At 46.5% G+C, this 15,761-nt stretch overlaps 1 protein-coding gene and 1 long non-coding RNA gene across 19 annotated transcripts in view; one reads left to right on the top strand and one right to left on the bottom strand.

The window, feature by feature from the left end:
- MKLN1 (muskelin 1) overlaps positions 1-7,204 on the bottom strand; it is a 311,721-nt gene extending 304,517 nt beyond the window's left edge. For 7 of the 15 annotated variants that reach the window (XM_070513551.1, XM_044748436.2, XM_070513623.1 and 4 more), the window contains exon 1: positions 7,025-7,195. The gene's annotated coding sequence lies outside the window, so the exon portion shown is untranslated. Of the gene's footprint in view, positions 1-7,024 lie in introns of all 15 variants that reach the window. The other 8 variants (XM_070513561.1, XM_070513567.1, XM_070513547.1 and 5 more) reach the window with 6 other exon arrangements.
- Positions 7,205-9,140: 1,936 nt separating this feature from the next.
- Positions 9,141-15,761, top strand: part of LOC106824278 (uncharacterized) — a 202,094-nt gene continuing 195,473 nt past the window's right edge. For 3 of the 4 annotated variants that reach the window (XR_011504590.1, XR_011504586.1, XR_011504591.1), the window contains exon 1: positions 9,141-9,575. This is a non-coding gene — a long non-coding RNA (uncharacterized lncRNA). Of the gene's footprint in view, positions 9,576-10,385; positions 10,522-10,637; positions 10,721-15,761 lie in introns of those variants that run through there. The other variant, XR_011504587.1, reaches the window with a different exon arrangement.

Here is a 15,761-nt window from a genome sequence, read left to right as displayed (position 1 = left end):
TCTCGGTCTTCATTGCCAGCTCCTTCTTTTCTATCCAATCTTTAAACGATTAGCCTTTAGTCCTGGACCTGCTTTTCTTTGATTCTAACTACCGTCTTTTTTTTTTTTTTTGAGGAAGATTAGCCCTGAGCTAACATCTGCCGCCAATCCTCCTCTTTTTGTTGAGGAAGATTGGCCCTGAGCTAACATCTGTGCCCATCCTCCTCTGTTTTGTATATGAGATGCCTGTCACAGCATGGCTTCATGAGCAGTATGTAGGTCCACGCCGGATCTGAACCAGGGAACCGTGGGCCACTGAAGTGGAGTGCGTGAACTTGACCACCATGCCACTGGGCCGGCCCTTCCATCTACCCTCTTTAGGCAATCTTCTCCCAAATTTATAAATCCAGTTCCAGCAACTCTTCTGAGCTTCAGACCCGTATCACAAGTCTGCAGTAGACATCTCCACTTAGACAAAACTTTTGATCTTCCCCTGCAATTCTGTTACTGCCCCAGGATTCTCCATCTTGGTAATTGACACTTTTGCTCATGCAGCATGACTCTCAAGTCAACTATGACACTACTTCCCTCTGCTTAACCCACAATTTCCATTCAATCGTCAAGTGCTTTAAAATAACTCTTGACACTGATCATTTCTCTTACTGTGCAAGCCACCATCCTGGTCAGGGAAACCATCATCCCTCACATAAATCTGAAATGCCGTCCCATCTGGTCTCTCCAGTCCTGCTCTTGCCCTGCTCTACTTCACCTTCTCACAGATAAAGTTTTCCAGAGGGGGGGAAAAAAAAGGTGAGTAGTCTTTAAAAAGAAAACACAATACTAGCAAAATACACACGTTGTTCTTCATCTTAATTTTTTTTTTTTTACTGAGTAACGTATCATGAAGATCTTTTCATATCAGTCTACCTAGAACTGTTCGCAATTTTTAACAGCTGCCTACCATTCACTTGTATAACTGTATCATAATTTATTTAACCACTTCTCTGTTGATGGACACGTAGGCTGTTTTCGGTCTTTATTATAAAATAGTGCTTGGTTGAAAATCCTAGAAGAGTCATTCTTCAATACATGTCTGAGTATATCTACTGGATAAATATATAAAAGGAAAATTGCTAGGTTAAAGGCTTTGTACATTTAAAAATTTGATAAATACTACCGTGTTGCCATCCACAGAGGTTGTACCAACTTTTACTCCTACTGACAATGTAAAAATGTGCCTGCTTCTCAGCCTGGCCAACCAAGCACACTATTAAATTTTTAGTTTTTGTCAACCTGATATGTCAAAACTACACCTGATTGCAGTTGTAATTTGCACGTCTCCTGTTATGGGAAAGGGTGACTATTTTTACGGATTTTTGTATTTCCTTGATTGTAATCTGTCATACTCTTTGCCCAATTTTCTGGAGTTTTCAATGTTTTTCTTATTGATTTATAGGAGTGCTTTTATTTCTTCTTAAATAATCTAATTTCCAGGTTCTTTCAGGTATCCTAGTATTTTTTAAAAGTCACAATTTAGCTAGTTTTTCCCCCTAATAATAAGTAATCATCAAATGTTAACTTCATTATAGGGGAGCCTACGTGAGATTGCCTGAAGTACTGACTTCCTGACAGTAGCTTGACAAGACTGCCTCATACCTATCCCTATACTATTTCATTTCATTTTCCTAGGAGCCCTGTGAGGCATGTGTTATTATTAACCACAAAGTGAAACTCAGAGAAGGTGAATGTCCAGAGTCACAGCTGGTAACTCTTCCACTTCTGGAATCTTAAAAGCTTAGTAATCCGTAATCACTGGCCATTTTTTCAACCACACCAGGCTCTGATGTTTGATGCCTCTAATTTCTAATAATCTATTGCTCCTCTCTTTTTCCTTCTATAAACATCCAACGAACATTTTTAGGTGCCTACTATGTGCCAGGAATCCTCATGGGGTTTACATTTTAGAGGCGTTCTCACCTACAAGCAATATAAATAAATAGTAATAAAGTTTTATTACTATGAAAAAAATACATAGGATGGTTGGGAAAGTGGACAGAGAAGAATACTTTAGGCAAAATGGTCAGGAAGGACCCCTTTGAGGAGCTGACATTTAAACTGAGATCAGAATAACCAAAAGAGTATTCCAGGAAAAGCAAATATCTAGGATAAGTCCTTTAAAACAAGAGCAAATCCAATGTGTTTGAAGGATTGAAAGAAGGCCAGTGTGATTGGAGAGTGATGGGAGAGGAGACTGACGAGGTGGTCTGGGATGCTGCAGAGGCTTTGCAGGCCAGCAAAGGAGTCTGGACTTTAGTCCAAGTGCAATCCCAAGGCGTGGAAAGACTCTAAGATGAGAAGCACCATGATCTGATTTCTGTTTCATGATTTATGTCACTCTAGCTGTGCTGTGGAGAATGGGGGCGAGAGAGGAAGCAGGAAAACAATTAGAAAGCTATTACAGGAGCCCAGAAGATGCTGTTTGTATTAGGGTGGTAGCAGTGGGAACAGAAAGAGACAGATCTTGGAAGTGTTTTGGAGGTACAGTTGACCTGAATTCCTCACTGATTGGATGTGAGAACTGAGGAAAAGTGCAGATTGTCTTGAAATATCTATGTGCTTTTTGACTCGAGAATTGGGAGATGGTGATGCCATTTAATCTGAAGGAGAAGACTGAAAGAATCAAGACTTTTGTATTACTGTATTATTTTCTTCTTTCCCTACGCAGCCTTAAGCTCACAGACATTGATTTTACTCTCTTCCCAATACCTTCCTGTTCCTTGCCTACTTGCCCTTTAGTCCTTCTTATCCAAAAGAACTTCCTCTGTCTACCTCCTCTGCCCCCATCCACTCCTCAATCCACTGCAATCTGGTTACTGTCCCCATTATCCCAATAAACTCTTTCTTGGCCAAACACAATGACCCTCTTGTTGCTAAATCCAAGGACTTTCAGTCCTCACTTTTCATGACCTTTCTCTAGTATTTAACACTGCTGACAGTTGCTCTCTGTTTCTCGGACACTGCTTGCTCCTGGTCTGCCCACCTTCTGCATGTTCCTCCCCTGTATCTGCGTCTCGTCGTCTTTCAAATGTTGGCATTCTCATGAGGTTCCAGAGTAGGTCCTCTTCTCTTCTTACTCTATGCTTTTTCTCTTGGGGATTTTATCTACTTCTATGAACTATCACTTAACCTGATGATTCCAGCATAGACCTCTCTCTTGAGTTCTAGATTCTCTTGTTCAATCATGTAGTAGACAGCTGCACTTTGATAGCCCACGAACACTTCAAATTCAACATGTTTCAGTTGAGTTTGAAACTAATCACCTTTCCTCCTACTTAGGTTTCCTCCTGAAGTTCTCATCTTGGTGAATGGTACCACCATCCTCCCATTTATCTGAACCATAAATCTCCTCCTATTCCTCAATCCTGAAAATATAATCAATAATAAAATTCAGTTGGTTCTATGTCCTTAATATCTCTTGAATCCTTCTCCTCTCTTCATCTCCATTCTTGCTGCCTTAGTTTAGACATGCGTCACTTCTTTCCTATAATGCTAAAACAACCTCCCAGCTAGTCTCCCTGCTCACAGCATTACTCACACCAATAAATTCTCCAAGCTGCAGTGATCTTTCTAAAATGGACATTTGATCACCTCACTATGCTCTTTAAAATTTATCACTGATTCTCTACTGGCCTTAGGATAAGTTGAAACTTCTTAGGAAAACATACAAGACCTTGAGACTGGCCCCGTGGCCAAGTGGTTAAGTTCACGCACTCTGCTTCGGTTGCCCAGGGTTTCACTGGTTTGGATCCTGGGCACGGACATGGCACTGCTCATCAGGCCATGCTGAGGTGGCATCCCACATGCCACAACTAGAAGGACCCACACTAGAATATACAACTATGTACTGGGGGGCTTTGGGGAGAAGAAGAAAAAAAAAAGATTGGCAACAGATGTTAACTCAGGGCTAATCTTAAAAAAAAAAAAAAGACATACAAGACCTTTCACATACAGGACTTTGCTGATCTTTCCAGGTGCATCCTTCAGAACTTCTGCCATGCCATTCATACAATGTATTTACTAAGAATCTACCACTTGCTGGGTACTGTCCTTCACCTTCAACTCTCTAGGCACCCCTTTCTACCTCCAGGACTTTACACATAGTATTTTCTTTGCCTGGAATACATTTCTCTTTAACCTGCCCACTTGTCTGGATTACTTCTACTCGTCCTTCAGAACTCCTCTCCAAATTCATCTTATGTGGTTAGGGACCCGTCCAAAGACCTGCCTGTTGATATTATCTCACTGTCTCATGATCAACTGTGCACACATCTGTCGTCAACTGTGTACTCATCTGTCTCCTCAATGTACTATAAGGTCCTTCGGAGCAGACTGTTTTATTTATCTTTGTATTCCCAGTGCCTAGCACAGTACCTGACACATAGCAGGCACTCAATAATGAATAAAGTGGTAGAGTTGGCTTTCAAAGTCAAGTCCTTTCTCTCTGGCACAAATCTCACATTTCTCCATGCTACTTCTTTACATTTTGAATTTGAAAATTTCAAAAATCTGTACCAGGCATATTTTTGCCTATCAGTAAATAAAATACAGGCAAACAGATTATTGGTTGAATGAAGATTCAGTTGATTATTTCTTGTACAGCCCTTCCTCATCATTCCACTGTTTTGCTCATCAAAGTACTTTGGGCTAACTAAATCTAAAATTACTGAAAGACCTTTCTATACACTTTTATATCCTTTCTACCTCTTCTCCTGCTGCTTCCACAATACCACCAAGCAAGCAGAGAGTAAGTACATTGGGAATAAGGTCGATTTTATTTGATTGTCTGGCAACTGACACTAAAAAATGATATATCAACAGCAAATCATTTCCTCCAAGATCTCTATGGATAGATGTTAATGTTTCAGCATCAAAATTTAACATGGCAAAATCCAGCTAAAATTGAAATTTTTATGTAGTGAGTTCATATAATCACAGAATTTTGTAACTGAAAGGAAACTTAGAGATCCTTTAGTTCAGCACTTTTGTTAAGCTTCCATGAGGAAACCTGCGATGGCTCATGCAAGGTCATTCAGTCTATAGGAGAAGTGGGAGCAAACTCCCTAAGTATCATCAGCTAGCATTCCTCAATGCCATATATACCCTATTACTTTCCATCTAAACAACTTATCTAAATCAGAACCCACCTAAGTATTTACATAGTGTTTATCTTTATGATATTGCCTTTGTGATATCCTCTTTTAAAAGAGGAAGGAACTGAAAAAAAGAAAAGCATGGCTGTTTTGTCCAGGGATATAGGGGAACTGGTAAAAGAGACAATTAGTGCACAAAATGGTGGGCTCCCATTTGCAGCATAGCCTTGTAATCACACTCTGTTCTCTGAGCGCCCCAGTGCTAACCCAAGCTTATTTGTGCTCCTGGGGCCTGGATGCCATTCAATTCTACGCCTTATTTAGTCTAAATTATTTCCCCAGCTTCAGTGTGCATTTCTCGAGCTTCATTTTAGAAATATCATACTTAAGTCTACTCTCTCCCTGAGTTTGTTTCCGTTCGAATGCTGAGGAATGAAGATTCTGGGTAAAAGAAATAAAGATGCTGGGTTTTTCTCGGTTTTACCTTTCAAGAATGGTTTTCTCAAATGGCAACTGGCAGTCTACTTTCTTCCCCAAATGACAATGTTTTCCATGGGAATTAGAATTTAATTGGAATAATTTGTTTTCATGGAAAGCACAGATTTCTTTGCAAGAGGATCAGTTTGATAATGTTTTACCAGCCAGCGCTACGAGACCAAATATAAACCAGTTCTGAGAAACAGGAAGTGAACCTGACTGGTCTAGCCTGCATGTCCCAGGCAGTGACGCAAATACAGAAATCAAATTAGGAAAACAAGATACGTGGGTGTGAGGCGATCGATAACAATCCAGTATGCTGCAACAGAAGCAAGAACGCCTGTGACCAAATGCCATTCATTTTAATAACACCCGGAGAAGTTTGATTTCCACCTAAGACGCCAGTGATCAGAAAGAGCAGGATGAGCTGGAGTTCCCTAGCAACCGCATGGGCTTCTGAGACAGTCATCAGCTTTTCAGTTAATCTTGCCAACCCCTCACTTCTAAATGTATGACTGACATAAAAAAAAAAAAAAGATGTTTCAGAAATTGCTTTGAAATTCCCAGGAACGAAATGGAAAGGACTAACAATAATAAAAGAAAACTTGTCCTGAGAAGTGCACGCAGGTAAAAGAAGTAACGTTTGCATGTGCCCAGCCTGTCCCCACATTCACTGCTCTCACTTCTGTTTCTGAACCCCTGGGGGTAAAGGGCAGCGGAGGTGAAGTTGTTCAGAGTGGAAGGCAGTCCCCTTATCCAACAGGAATCACAGCCTGAAAGTGGGGTGGGCCGTTCATGTAAGGCAGGAGGCTGCCGAGGGTGTAGGGCGGGAGGGAATATAAGGCATAGTTGTCTTTCTCCTTTAAGAATCAATTACCCTGATTGAAGGAGCTTGGGGAAGGAGGGTGGTGAAGGGAATGAAGCTATTTTTCCTATTGATTCTTTAATTGCGCCAGAGGCTGTTTGTCCGAGGCCACTGGCCAAGAGCATTATTTTCGTGGCCAAAGTGAGGTTGGGCAGGTTTCCATCCCCTTCCCTAGTTTTAAACAAGACGACCCATAAGGCGCCGCCAGGCTATAGGATTATGGTGTATGTTGACAGCTACTAGCTGTATACCTTAAAGCGCCAGAGCTGACAGGGTGATGGTTCCCAAAAGCTGAATCTTTGCCTCTGGCTCTGTCCTGGGTTCGGGATGCACAACTCCTCTGTGTAGTCTGGGTCAACGGCGGGGCGTTATTCGCATTGTAATTATTGCTGCGTTTGGCCGGTCATCCTTATTATGGCCTGGGTCGCTCCCTTTCAGCTGGACACTGGGCTCCTTCAGTTTGGCTGGGGTGACTCCCAGTTTTTCCCGCCTCCCCATCTAACCCCCCTGCGCGCTCCCTTCCCAAGGCGACCACCTGCGCCGCCCCACTTACCATCTGCCCCGCGGGGAGGGCCCCCCGGGGTAGCGGAGCCCTCCCTGCTCCCGGGCGGTTCTGGGGGAGCTCGGTGTTTGCCTCCAGCCCTTCGCTACCGGAGAGATCAGGTTCCTCCCCTCCTCCCCCTCCAGCTCCGGCCGCCGCCGCCGCCTCCTTCTTGCATGACACAGCAGAACCGCAGCTGCTGCAGCAGGTCCCAACCATGCGCCCAGGAAGCGCCGCAACCCTGGCTCGGGAGGGGCGGAGGGGGGCGAGGCAGGGGTCACCGCCGAGGGGCATTCTTGCCCCCACTTTGCACCACACACTCCTTTCCCAGCCCAGGGGCACGGGAACAAAATCAGGCTAAAGCCGACCAGGCCAAGCCGTTGAGGAATGCTGGGGTTTGGCGTCAGAAGGGATGGGACCAGAGAGAAGGGTGTGAAGGAGACCCCAGTAGGGGCAGGACATTGCAGGTAAAGAAGGGGAAGAAGAGGCCGAGAAGTCAAGGGCCAGACTGTGAAGGAGACTAAAGGAGGTCAAAGAGAGGTAAGGAGGTAGAGTTGCTGAGAAGGGAGACCGAGCTGGGGGGGGGGGGGGGGGTGGGCAGCTGCAGGGGAAGGAGGACTGGGAGGAAGGAGGACTGGGAGGGAGTACTTGGGGAGGCCTGGGCTAAGTACCCAGGCAGCACGGGAGCTGAATTGGGAGGCAAAGACAGAAAAGGGGAAAGGGATGGAAGAATTAGGTATTAGATAGGAGGGTAAATATTGGGGGACATATTATGGGATCAGAAGGGATGTATGGAGATCATTCATCATGGCTGATGAGGTAAACTGATGAGATGGAAAGAGATGCAGTCAAGGCAAAGCCAGAAGAAAGGATGATCTTCCATCCCATTTTTCAGTTTCCTGCGAAGTTTTTCATAATTCCGCCAATCCAAACAGGGAGTTTTCCTCCTAGATGGAAAAGCATGAAGTAAAACACAGAAATAACTATTTAGCTTAGATTTACAGGATAAAATCTCCACGGTCCACACAAACTTTAAGGCAGATATTTGGAGTTTAAGGCATAACCCCATGAAAGGGTTGTGATTCAGTAATACGGAAGGCACTCAAAACTGATGGTATGGTTTCTACACATCACTAGACTTGAATGTCTTTCAAAGTGTTTAACTGTTTCAGTAAAATGCTAGAAATGATGACAAAATTATTGGTTCAAAATATCATAAAAATGCACATGCTTTTCTCTCTCTCTCTCCACACACATATACGTATGTATACATTTACATATATAATTTCTAGTGTCTAGCATGTACAGTAGGATTAAGGGGAAAATGTATTTTTCTCATTATTTTTTCACCCACCAAACACATTCTACGCATTTTACAGCAGATCAGCTGCTTCTCACCATTTGAAAGAATGTGGTCAGAAAAGTAATGCAAAAACTGCCACTTTGGTTTTGTCTGTACCTTCCAGGTCATATCTTCGTACCTCACTTCCTGACACAAACAAGTTTTCACTGTTGTCAGCAACAAAGCCCTAATATAGCTGCGGAAGAGAAAAACTGCATTGCCTCTTGCCTCCTGCAAGCATCATCCACAGAGTTACCGGAGGAATGCAATTCCAGAAAGCTTTAAAGCTGGTGGTGATGGTAATTATGTATCAAATGCCTGATTCTATTTCTGTTATTATTGTTTTGTCATTTCTGTTCTACCCAAGAAGCTGACTGAACTCGCAGAGGGATAAATCCGGTTTTTCTTTTTGACTTGGTAGAATTGAATCAGACCCGATAGAAAACTCATTGCTCTTAGGAAAAAAAAAAGTAGGAGCCACGAAATGTCATTTTAACAGAGCGTGGGTTTTGTAACTGTAGGAAAGGATTTAAGGACGCTCCTTCTGTTCGGTTTTCTATGTAATAAGCAAAGGCTACACGCACGCACAGACGCCACAGCTCCCGGATGCTGTGGCTCCCTTATCTGGGCTTCTGCAGCGCCAGGAGCCCCTCCGGGATTCTGCGAGGGGCTCTCGGTGGGTGGTGGTACGAACGCTGCGGCCGCCGCCGCCAGTCCTGCTGCTGCTGTTGTTGCTGCTGCAGTCACGTGGGAGCCCCTTTAAGTTTCCATAGAGAGGCCTCTCCGGTGTCACATGATGGACATGATATAATGAAACAACATTGTGGAGAGGAAAGCATTAGGGGAGCCCACGGCTACAAAAACAAGTGAGTGAGAAGAGGTGGGAGGAAGAGAAACTACGCCACCTCCCCTGCAGCCGAGCCGCACGCAGCAGCAGCCCGTGAGGAGAAGTGGGCGACGCCGGGGGGCAGGGAGACGGGGTCCTCAGCCCCAGCCGGGGGGACCCCGCCGCCCACCGCGGAGAGAACAACTTTTAGCCGGCAGCCTCGGCCAGCACTGCACCTGTCTCCGGAGCCTCCATCGCTCCTCGCGATGATCAAAGGGAAATTCTAGAAGAATTTGCTCTACAAATATACATGCGCATCATTTTCCCCCTTGCGTCTCGCTCTGGAGGAAAGAAAGAGAAAGGGATTTAAGCAGCAGCGCGTGTTCAGCCCCAAGGTAAGTTCTGGAGGGTGGGGAAAGCCGGTTCAGTTGGACTTTGGGGTGGGAATTCTCTTCTCCGTTTAGACCTCTCGAGGTGAACGAGGCGTCCCCTCGCTGCTGGCGAGGCGGATGGGTTCGCTGGTCCAGCAGAAACGTTTCCACTGTGGACTCTGTTATTTCCTCTTTCGCACGCCCCGCGGTCCCACCCTGGGACTCCCCGGGGCCCCTCGCCTCCCCCCGGAAGGGGGCCGCAGGTCACAGCCGGGATGTTCGGGAGCCGGGCGAGGGAAGGTAGGGCTCGTGCCGCTACCCGGGAATGCCGAGGCGATTTCGCCATGTTTGTGTTGCGAAGAGCACTTTTTTCCCCTTTGAGGTGGCTTGATGCCACATGGCTCCTCCGGAGCTGCTGCCGGGCTGAGAGTGTGTGCTTTTTTTTTTTTCAATGTCCGCATTCCAGCTAATGTTGCGCAGATAAAATTCAAACTTGAGGTAAACAGAAGAGGAGGAGGAGGAGGAGGAGGGGAGGGAGGGAGGGGGGAGACTGTTTCCATTTCGAGATCCCACCTCTTCACTCCGCGGAGACCAACATCCCGAACCTGGCGAGCACTCGCTCGTTTCTCCCACCTACCCCACCTTTGCTGTCCACAAGAAATAAGGCGGCGGGGAGTGGGGGTGCTTAGAGAGGACGCCTGGGTTCTAAAAGGGGAAAACCGCCCTCGGCACTCAGGCCTTTGGCCACCTCCCTCGTTCCTTCGGGAGGGACCAAGGATGCCTTGGATTGCTCTGGAGCTGGGGGACGGGAGGACAGCGCTCCCGGGCGGGGCGAGGGGCTGCCTGTTCCCTCTCACTCCCTCTTACTTTAGGGTACCGGATGGTATCGCTCCCACCCCAACCCAGGCGCAGGTTCCAGAAGGCGGGCTGGGTGGGTCTCCAGGTTTCCAGAGGGCAGGTTGCGTAGCAGGTGTGTGGTGGGCATTTCTATTTTCTAAGTCTTGCATTTGGTGGGACGACGTGGGTAGTCTTAAAGTGATTGGATGTTCAGAGCTGCGTCTTAATTTGCTTTTTTTTGCGAATTAGGGAGAAAAATCAAGACCTTACCTCCCCCCCTTCCCCCCGTTCCGCTGTAAAATATCTGATTCAGCTCGAAGCTAAGCAGAAGGGTGAGTGGGGATATGTAAGGGTGAGGGTGAGCTTCGTCATGTGGAAAACAAAGCTTCTGACAGCTTGTGGCCATCCCCTGGTCCCCCCACCCCGGCGGAATAGGTGGGTCGGGTGGCCGGAGAGGGGTGACATGCCATGGGGTGGGAGCGGCTCGGGAACCCTAAGTGCGCGAGGGTCCGCAGCCCTTGTCAGTGCAGCGAGGAGGCGGCCACGTGAGGGTGGTCTGCGGAAGCGCTGGAGCCAAAGGATGGGGGTGAAGTGCGTAGCAGAGTCGTGACGGGCGCTGACACGAAGCCGCCGTGGGCGCTGGGCCGAGGAGGAGCGGACACTGGCGGCCGGACCCCAGAACCGTGGCGACGTTTTCTTCCGATCGGCAGCCGGAGCCGGGCGCCTCCCACGCAGGGCCGGCGTCCCGGCCGCGGGTGGGTGCGCACTCCCGGGCCCTCTCCCGGGAGACCGTTTCCGGGCGGGGTCCCCGGCCGGGAGCAAGGGCTGTAAACAGGGTGGCGCCCTCTGCCCTCCCGCCCCCGACCGGCCGGGGCGCGCGGCCGCGGCGCTGGGCAGTGGCGGCGGGGGCGCGCCCGCTCCCGCCACCCCCGCGCGCCCCGCCGCCGCCGCCGCCCGGCAGGCCGGCCTGCTCTGTTTTTGTTTTGATTGAGCCCGCGTGCAGCTGGCGCGTGTCGAGTCACGTGCCGTGGGCGGGAGGGGGCTGGGGCGCGGGAGCGGGGGCGCTGTGACGCACGCGTCCGGAGGGCCCGGCGCCCGCGGGGGCCGGGGAAGAGGGGCGAGGGGGCGTGTGCCCCAGACGATCCCGGGCGCGCCCGTGTCAAGGCGCGTCCGGCGGGGTCCAAGGGAGGTGATGCCGGTGAGCAGGGCTCGGACGTGGGTGTAAATCCCCGCGCTTGGAGTCCGTGGTCACAGCGTCTGGGCGAGCCTCCTGCGCCCGGGCCGGCCTGCGCTGATTCGGTCGGAGGTCTCTCAGACCTCACCGGCGCGGCGCTCTCTTTGGCTGGCAGAGAACTACGCGTGGTTCTTAATCCTGTTTATACATACAAGCAACTGAATAGCTTCAGAAAGAACTCCGATGCCCGGCCCCGTTCCAGACCAGTGGAACCCCAATCTACCCCGGGCCTGGACATGGTGCATTAGAAAAAAGACCCTCCCTAAGTATTTCTGATGCACAGGGAGGGGGTCAGAACTTATCGAAGTAACCAGCTTGATGGAATAGATAGTTGTGAAACCACCCATCTTTAGAGACGAAATAGTAAAAATAGCTAACACGTATTGATTGTCATTTTACAATTGGGGAAATTGAGGCTTAGGAGGTAAGTAAGAATTGGTCAGTGACGATCTCTGACTAGTACTCGGGGAGGCTGACTCCAGAACCCATACTTTCAGCCATGCTGTCTTGGAAATAGGTCTTTACGTAAGGGCCACATGTTTGCGTGAATAGCAATAGTTATATGTTTGCCTGCAGGCTAGCGAGTCTGTATACAGTATTTACCTATGTATTTATGTATTTTCATCTGGAAAGTTGTGCTTGTACTAAAGCGGGGAGAATCACTTGGTGAATTTGTTAAGGTATGTAGGCTACTAACGTTTTCAGGAAGTTTATAGTGAAGAGAAGAGAGGGGACCCCAGTAATTTGAAAAGAACACATTCCATGGGAGTTTTTTGTTTTGTTTTTAGACGTAAACATGTGCAAAGTGAAGGGAAGAGTCGAGAAGATTCAGGTATTTTCCAAGGATTTGCATACGCAGCCGCAGAAGTCCTTTCGGTTGCTGGCACGATACAATCTTGTGGTCATAGGCTGGGTGTAGCCCAAAGTGGGGGGCAGTCTACAGAGGAGCAGAAGCTCTGCCGTGAACATTTGGGAGCAAAATAACTATTACTCTGGTGTAGAGTACAGAAGTTCTGCTTCTACATTCCTCTTCTCCCTTTGCTTTATTTCATTTGTCTCCTGGTCAGATGAACTCTTACAGGGACTATTTAGATGTGAGGGTAACCCATCTGTTCTGAACATGTGTTTATTGATATATTCTCTAAAGATATTCCAAATAAAACTCACAGGAAACAGGTCTTTCCCTGAAAACAAAGGGCTCCTATTACCGTGTTTTTGCAACCAATACGTATTATTAGATGATACTGTGTCACAAAGAAATGTCTTTGTATTCCTACTAATGGTTGCTGTCTAATAGTGTTAGTTGTGTGGCAGACATAGGCATGTTACTTGGGAAATTTAAGGATTGGTTTTACGGTGCTTGCAGTTTGGGTGAGCAAAGTTTGTAGACCCACCAGGGCAAGCCTGACGTAAGCATGAGTGTTGGCAGTCTGGCATGGAAACAGCTCTCCAACCCCGTCTCCTTCCCTCCCTTGTCATCCGCGTCCCTCTTGACCACCAAAGCCACATTTCTCCGGCATTGCCAAACCACCCGTATTTCCTTTGCACAGCTCTGCCTAGGTTGCTCGTGGGCACCTCCTTCAGGAAATTTTCCCTGATTTCTCCTCAGAAAACATTGAAAAATCCCTTCCCTGTGTCACCTCTGTGTCCTGTGCATGTTTGTCTCACTGCATTTATCACGACCTGTCATATTGTTTTTGTTGACACGTTGGATACCCCTACTAACTGAGCTCATCAAAATTGGAAATGGGGATTATTTATCTGTGTGTGTCTGACACACAGTAGGTTCTTAAGTTCATTGCGTCGGTCTGAACTGAATTTGAGTTGCATTATTTGTGTTGATATTTGCCTGTGTCACCCGTCTTCGTTAACCGTCTTCACCTCCTCTGCTACTAGCTACTAGGCTGAAAACCCACATCCTTGCACAGAGAACGCAGAATACCACCAACACATTCTTGTAAAAGGAGTAGGAGGGAGAGGGCAAAATGGAATCAGTTTTTCACTTGTGTCCCAATTTTGTTCTTGACTGACCACTTGGGTGGCATGAATTTTCTTGGTTACTCATGCACACTGGAAGAGATACTTAATATTGTCACGTTCAACTTATTTAGGAAGGAAGAAATGGCGCTGCGTTACCGATGGACAGACGTCTGTGTGCAGTGGCAGAATACAGACTCTTCGTCACATTTCATTACCCCATAATATTCAGGTTTGGTGTTACAGAGCTATTTGTACTGTCCCATTAGAGCTTTCTGAGATGATAGAAATGATTTATAATGAGGTGTTTGTAATGACTTAGAAGTGATAGCCACTAGTCACTTGAGGCTGTTGAGTACTTTAAATGTAACTAGTGTGACATAGGAACTGAATTTCTAATTGATTTAAATGGAAATAGCCACAAATGGCTAGTGGATACTGTACTGGACAGCACAATTAGAGAGGACTGATTATGTTTCAGTTTAGTATTTGACAGGTAAATGTTTAGGCCAAGGTCTTCTGCCTTTAAAAGAAAATCTTGGTTCATTTTCTGGGGCTTAACACTGTGTGTCTGGTTCATAGATTATAAGGTGTTTACTGGGTGCTATTTTGACCTGTGTGAGGCCTTCATATTACAGAGCGTTTGTCTGTGTGTTCTGTGAGCTTTTCATGTAGTTCATGTGGTCTCCCTTTTTTAGGAGCAGAGTGGAGTGATGACGAGTAATTATGATTATGAATAATTATTTACAAATCAAATGGAGTTGAGCCCTTGGCGTGTAAACTGAATGGAAGTCCCGTAAGTTCAGTCAACGCTTCTCTAAGATGTCTTGTGAGGAGCATGAGCTGTGTTTGTCTTGCTGGCTGTTGTCTCCCTCGTGCCTCATAGACTGCCTGATGCCTGGCGAGTGCTCAGAAATGTTTGTTGAATGAAAGAATGTTGAAATAATTTTAACCCCTCTAATTTAACTTCAGAGGGTATATTGTGGAGCTGAAGAGGAGGCTGAGGACCAGGAACTTCACTGAATTTACAGTCCTTCCAAGGAAGGCCATCTCTCCAGGGCATTATTGTTAATTCAGTGACTCTCATTTCTTTCCTGTAAAGTATGTAGCAGGGATTATTACCCTTCTTTGACGACGAATTGAAAAATAAAGGTACAAAATTTGGTCATAGAGGTCATCCACAGAGAGTTGGAAGTGTAAGTCAGAATGAAGTAGTTGTTTCTGTGGCCTTGTGTGCTCATCCCTGGTTCTTCCGAGAAATAAAATCACACGCTGAACTGTATTAGTTAGAAAATTTGGTTTGTAAAGTCAAAGGTGACTAAATATGTTAGTGGGGTTGGAAAACAGGGTTGAAAACATCCCTAGTCTGGCATGACATTGAGAAAACAGCTTCAGTATGAGAAACAGGAATGGAAACGTTTATTTCTGAAACCTCTAAATCTCAATCTGTGGTAATCCTGACACCCAAGTTATAAACTTCTCAAAGAGGATATTTAAAGTGTAAATAGAAACAGATGTGTAGTCGGGGAGATAACCACTACTAGACTTTGAAATATTTATATAAAAAGGTACGAGATACATCAAACATCTGTTTAGAACGAGAGCCCTAGGGCCGAAAATTGTAGATGTCGTTTCATGTGGTCGATGTTGCATTGGTGGGTTGATGACGCAGCCGAGTATGTGGTCTTGTCCTTGTAGGAGATGATGCATAGTGTACCCTCCATGCTGTGCGTCAGAGGCACCTACTTCGTGGTGTTGTGTGTGGCTTGATTCTAGGCCTGTCCTCGTTCCTGGGACACAGTCTAGCTTCCTATCATTCTGCCACTATGTGTTCCACAAATGAAAACTAATTTTATACAAGAGAAAATAAAAATCTGTTGACTTAAAAAAAAGTCATAGGATACATTCCAAGATAAAATCTGAAGGTTTTTTTTGGGGGGGGGAGGGTTACTTTGTTTAATCAATTTTTGGCCTATTAGTCCTTTATGATTGCTTTTCAAAGCCTTTAATGTGAACTCTTTGGTGGAGGGGGGAAAAGCCCCCAAAACCGAAAGCAGACTGTCAGCTATGTCCCGTAAATTCTTGCTGTTGCCCGCAAAACCAAACCGAAACAGCCATAACAAGACAAAACCCACTACTGCTATCAGCAACAGAAGTTAACC

Source organism: Equus asinus, chromosome 1 (genome assembly GCF_041296235.1).
Source record: "Equus asinus isolate D_3611 breed Donkey chromosome 1, EquAss-T2T_v2, whole genome shotgun sequence".
NCBI lineage: Eukaryota > Metazoa > Chordata > Mammalia > Perissodactyla > Equidae > Equus > Equus asinus.
This window is presented reverse-complemented; position numbering and strand designations above follow the sequence as displayed.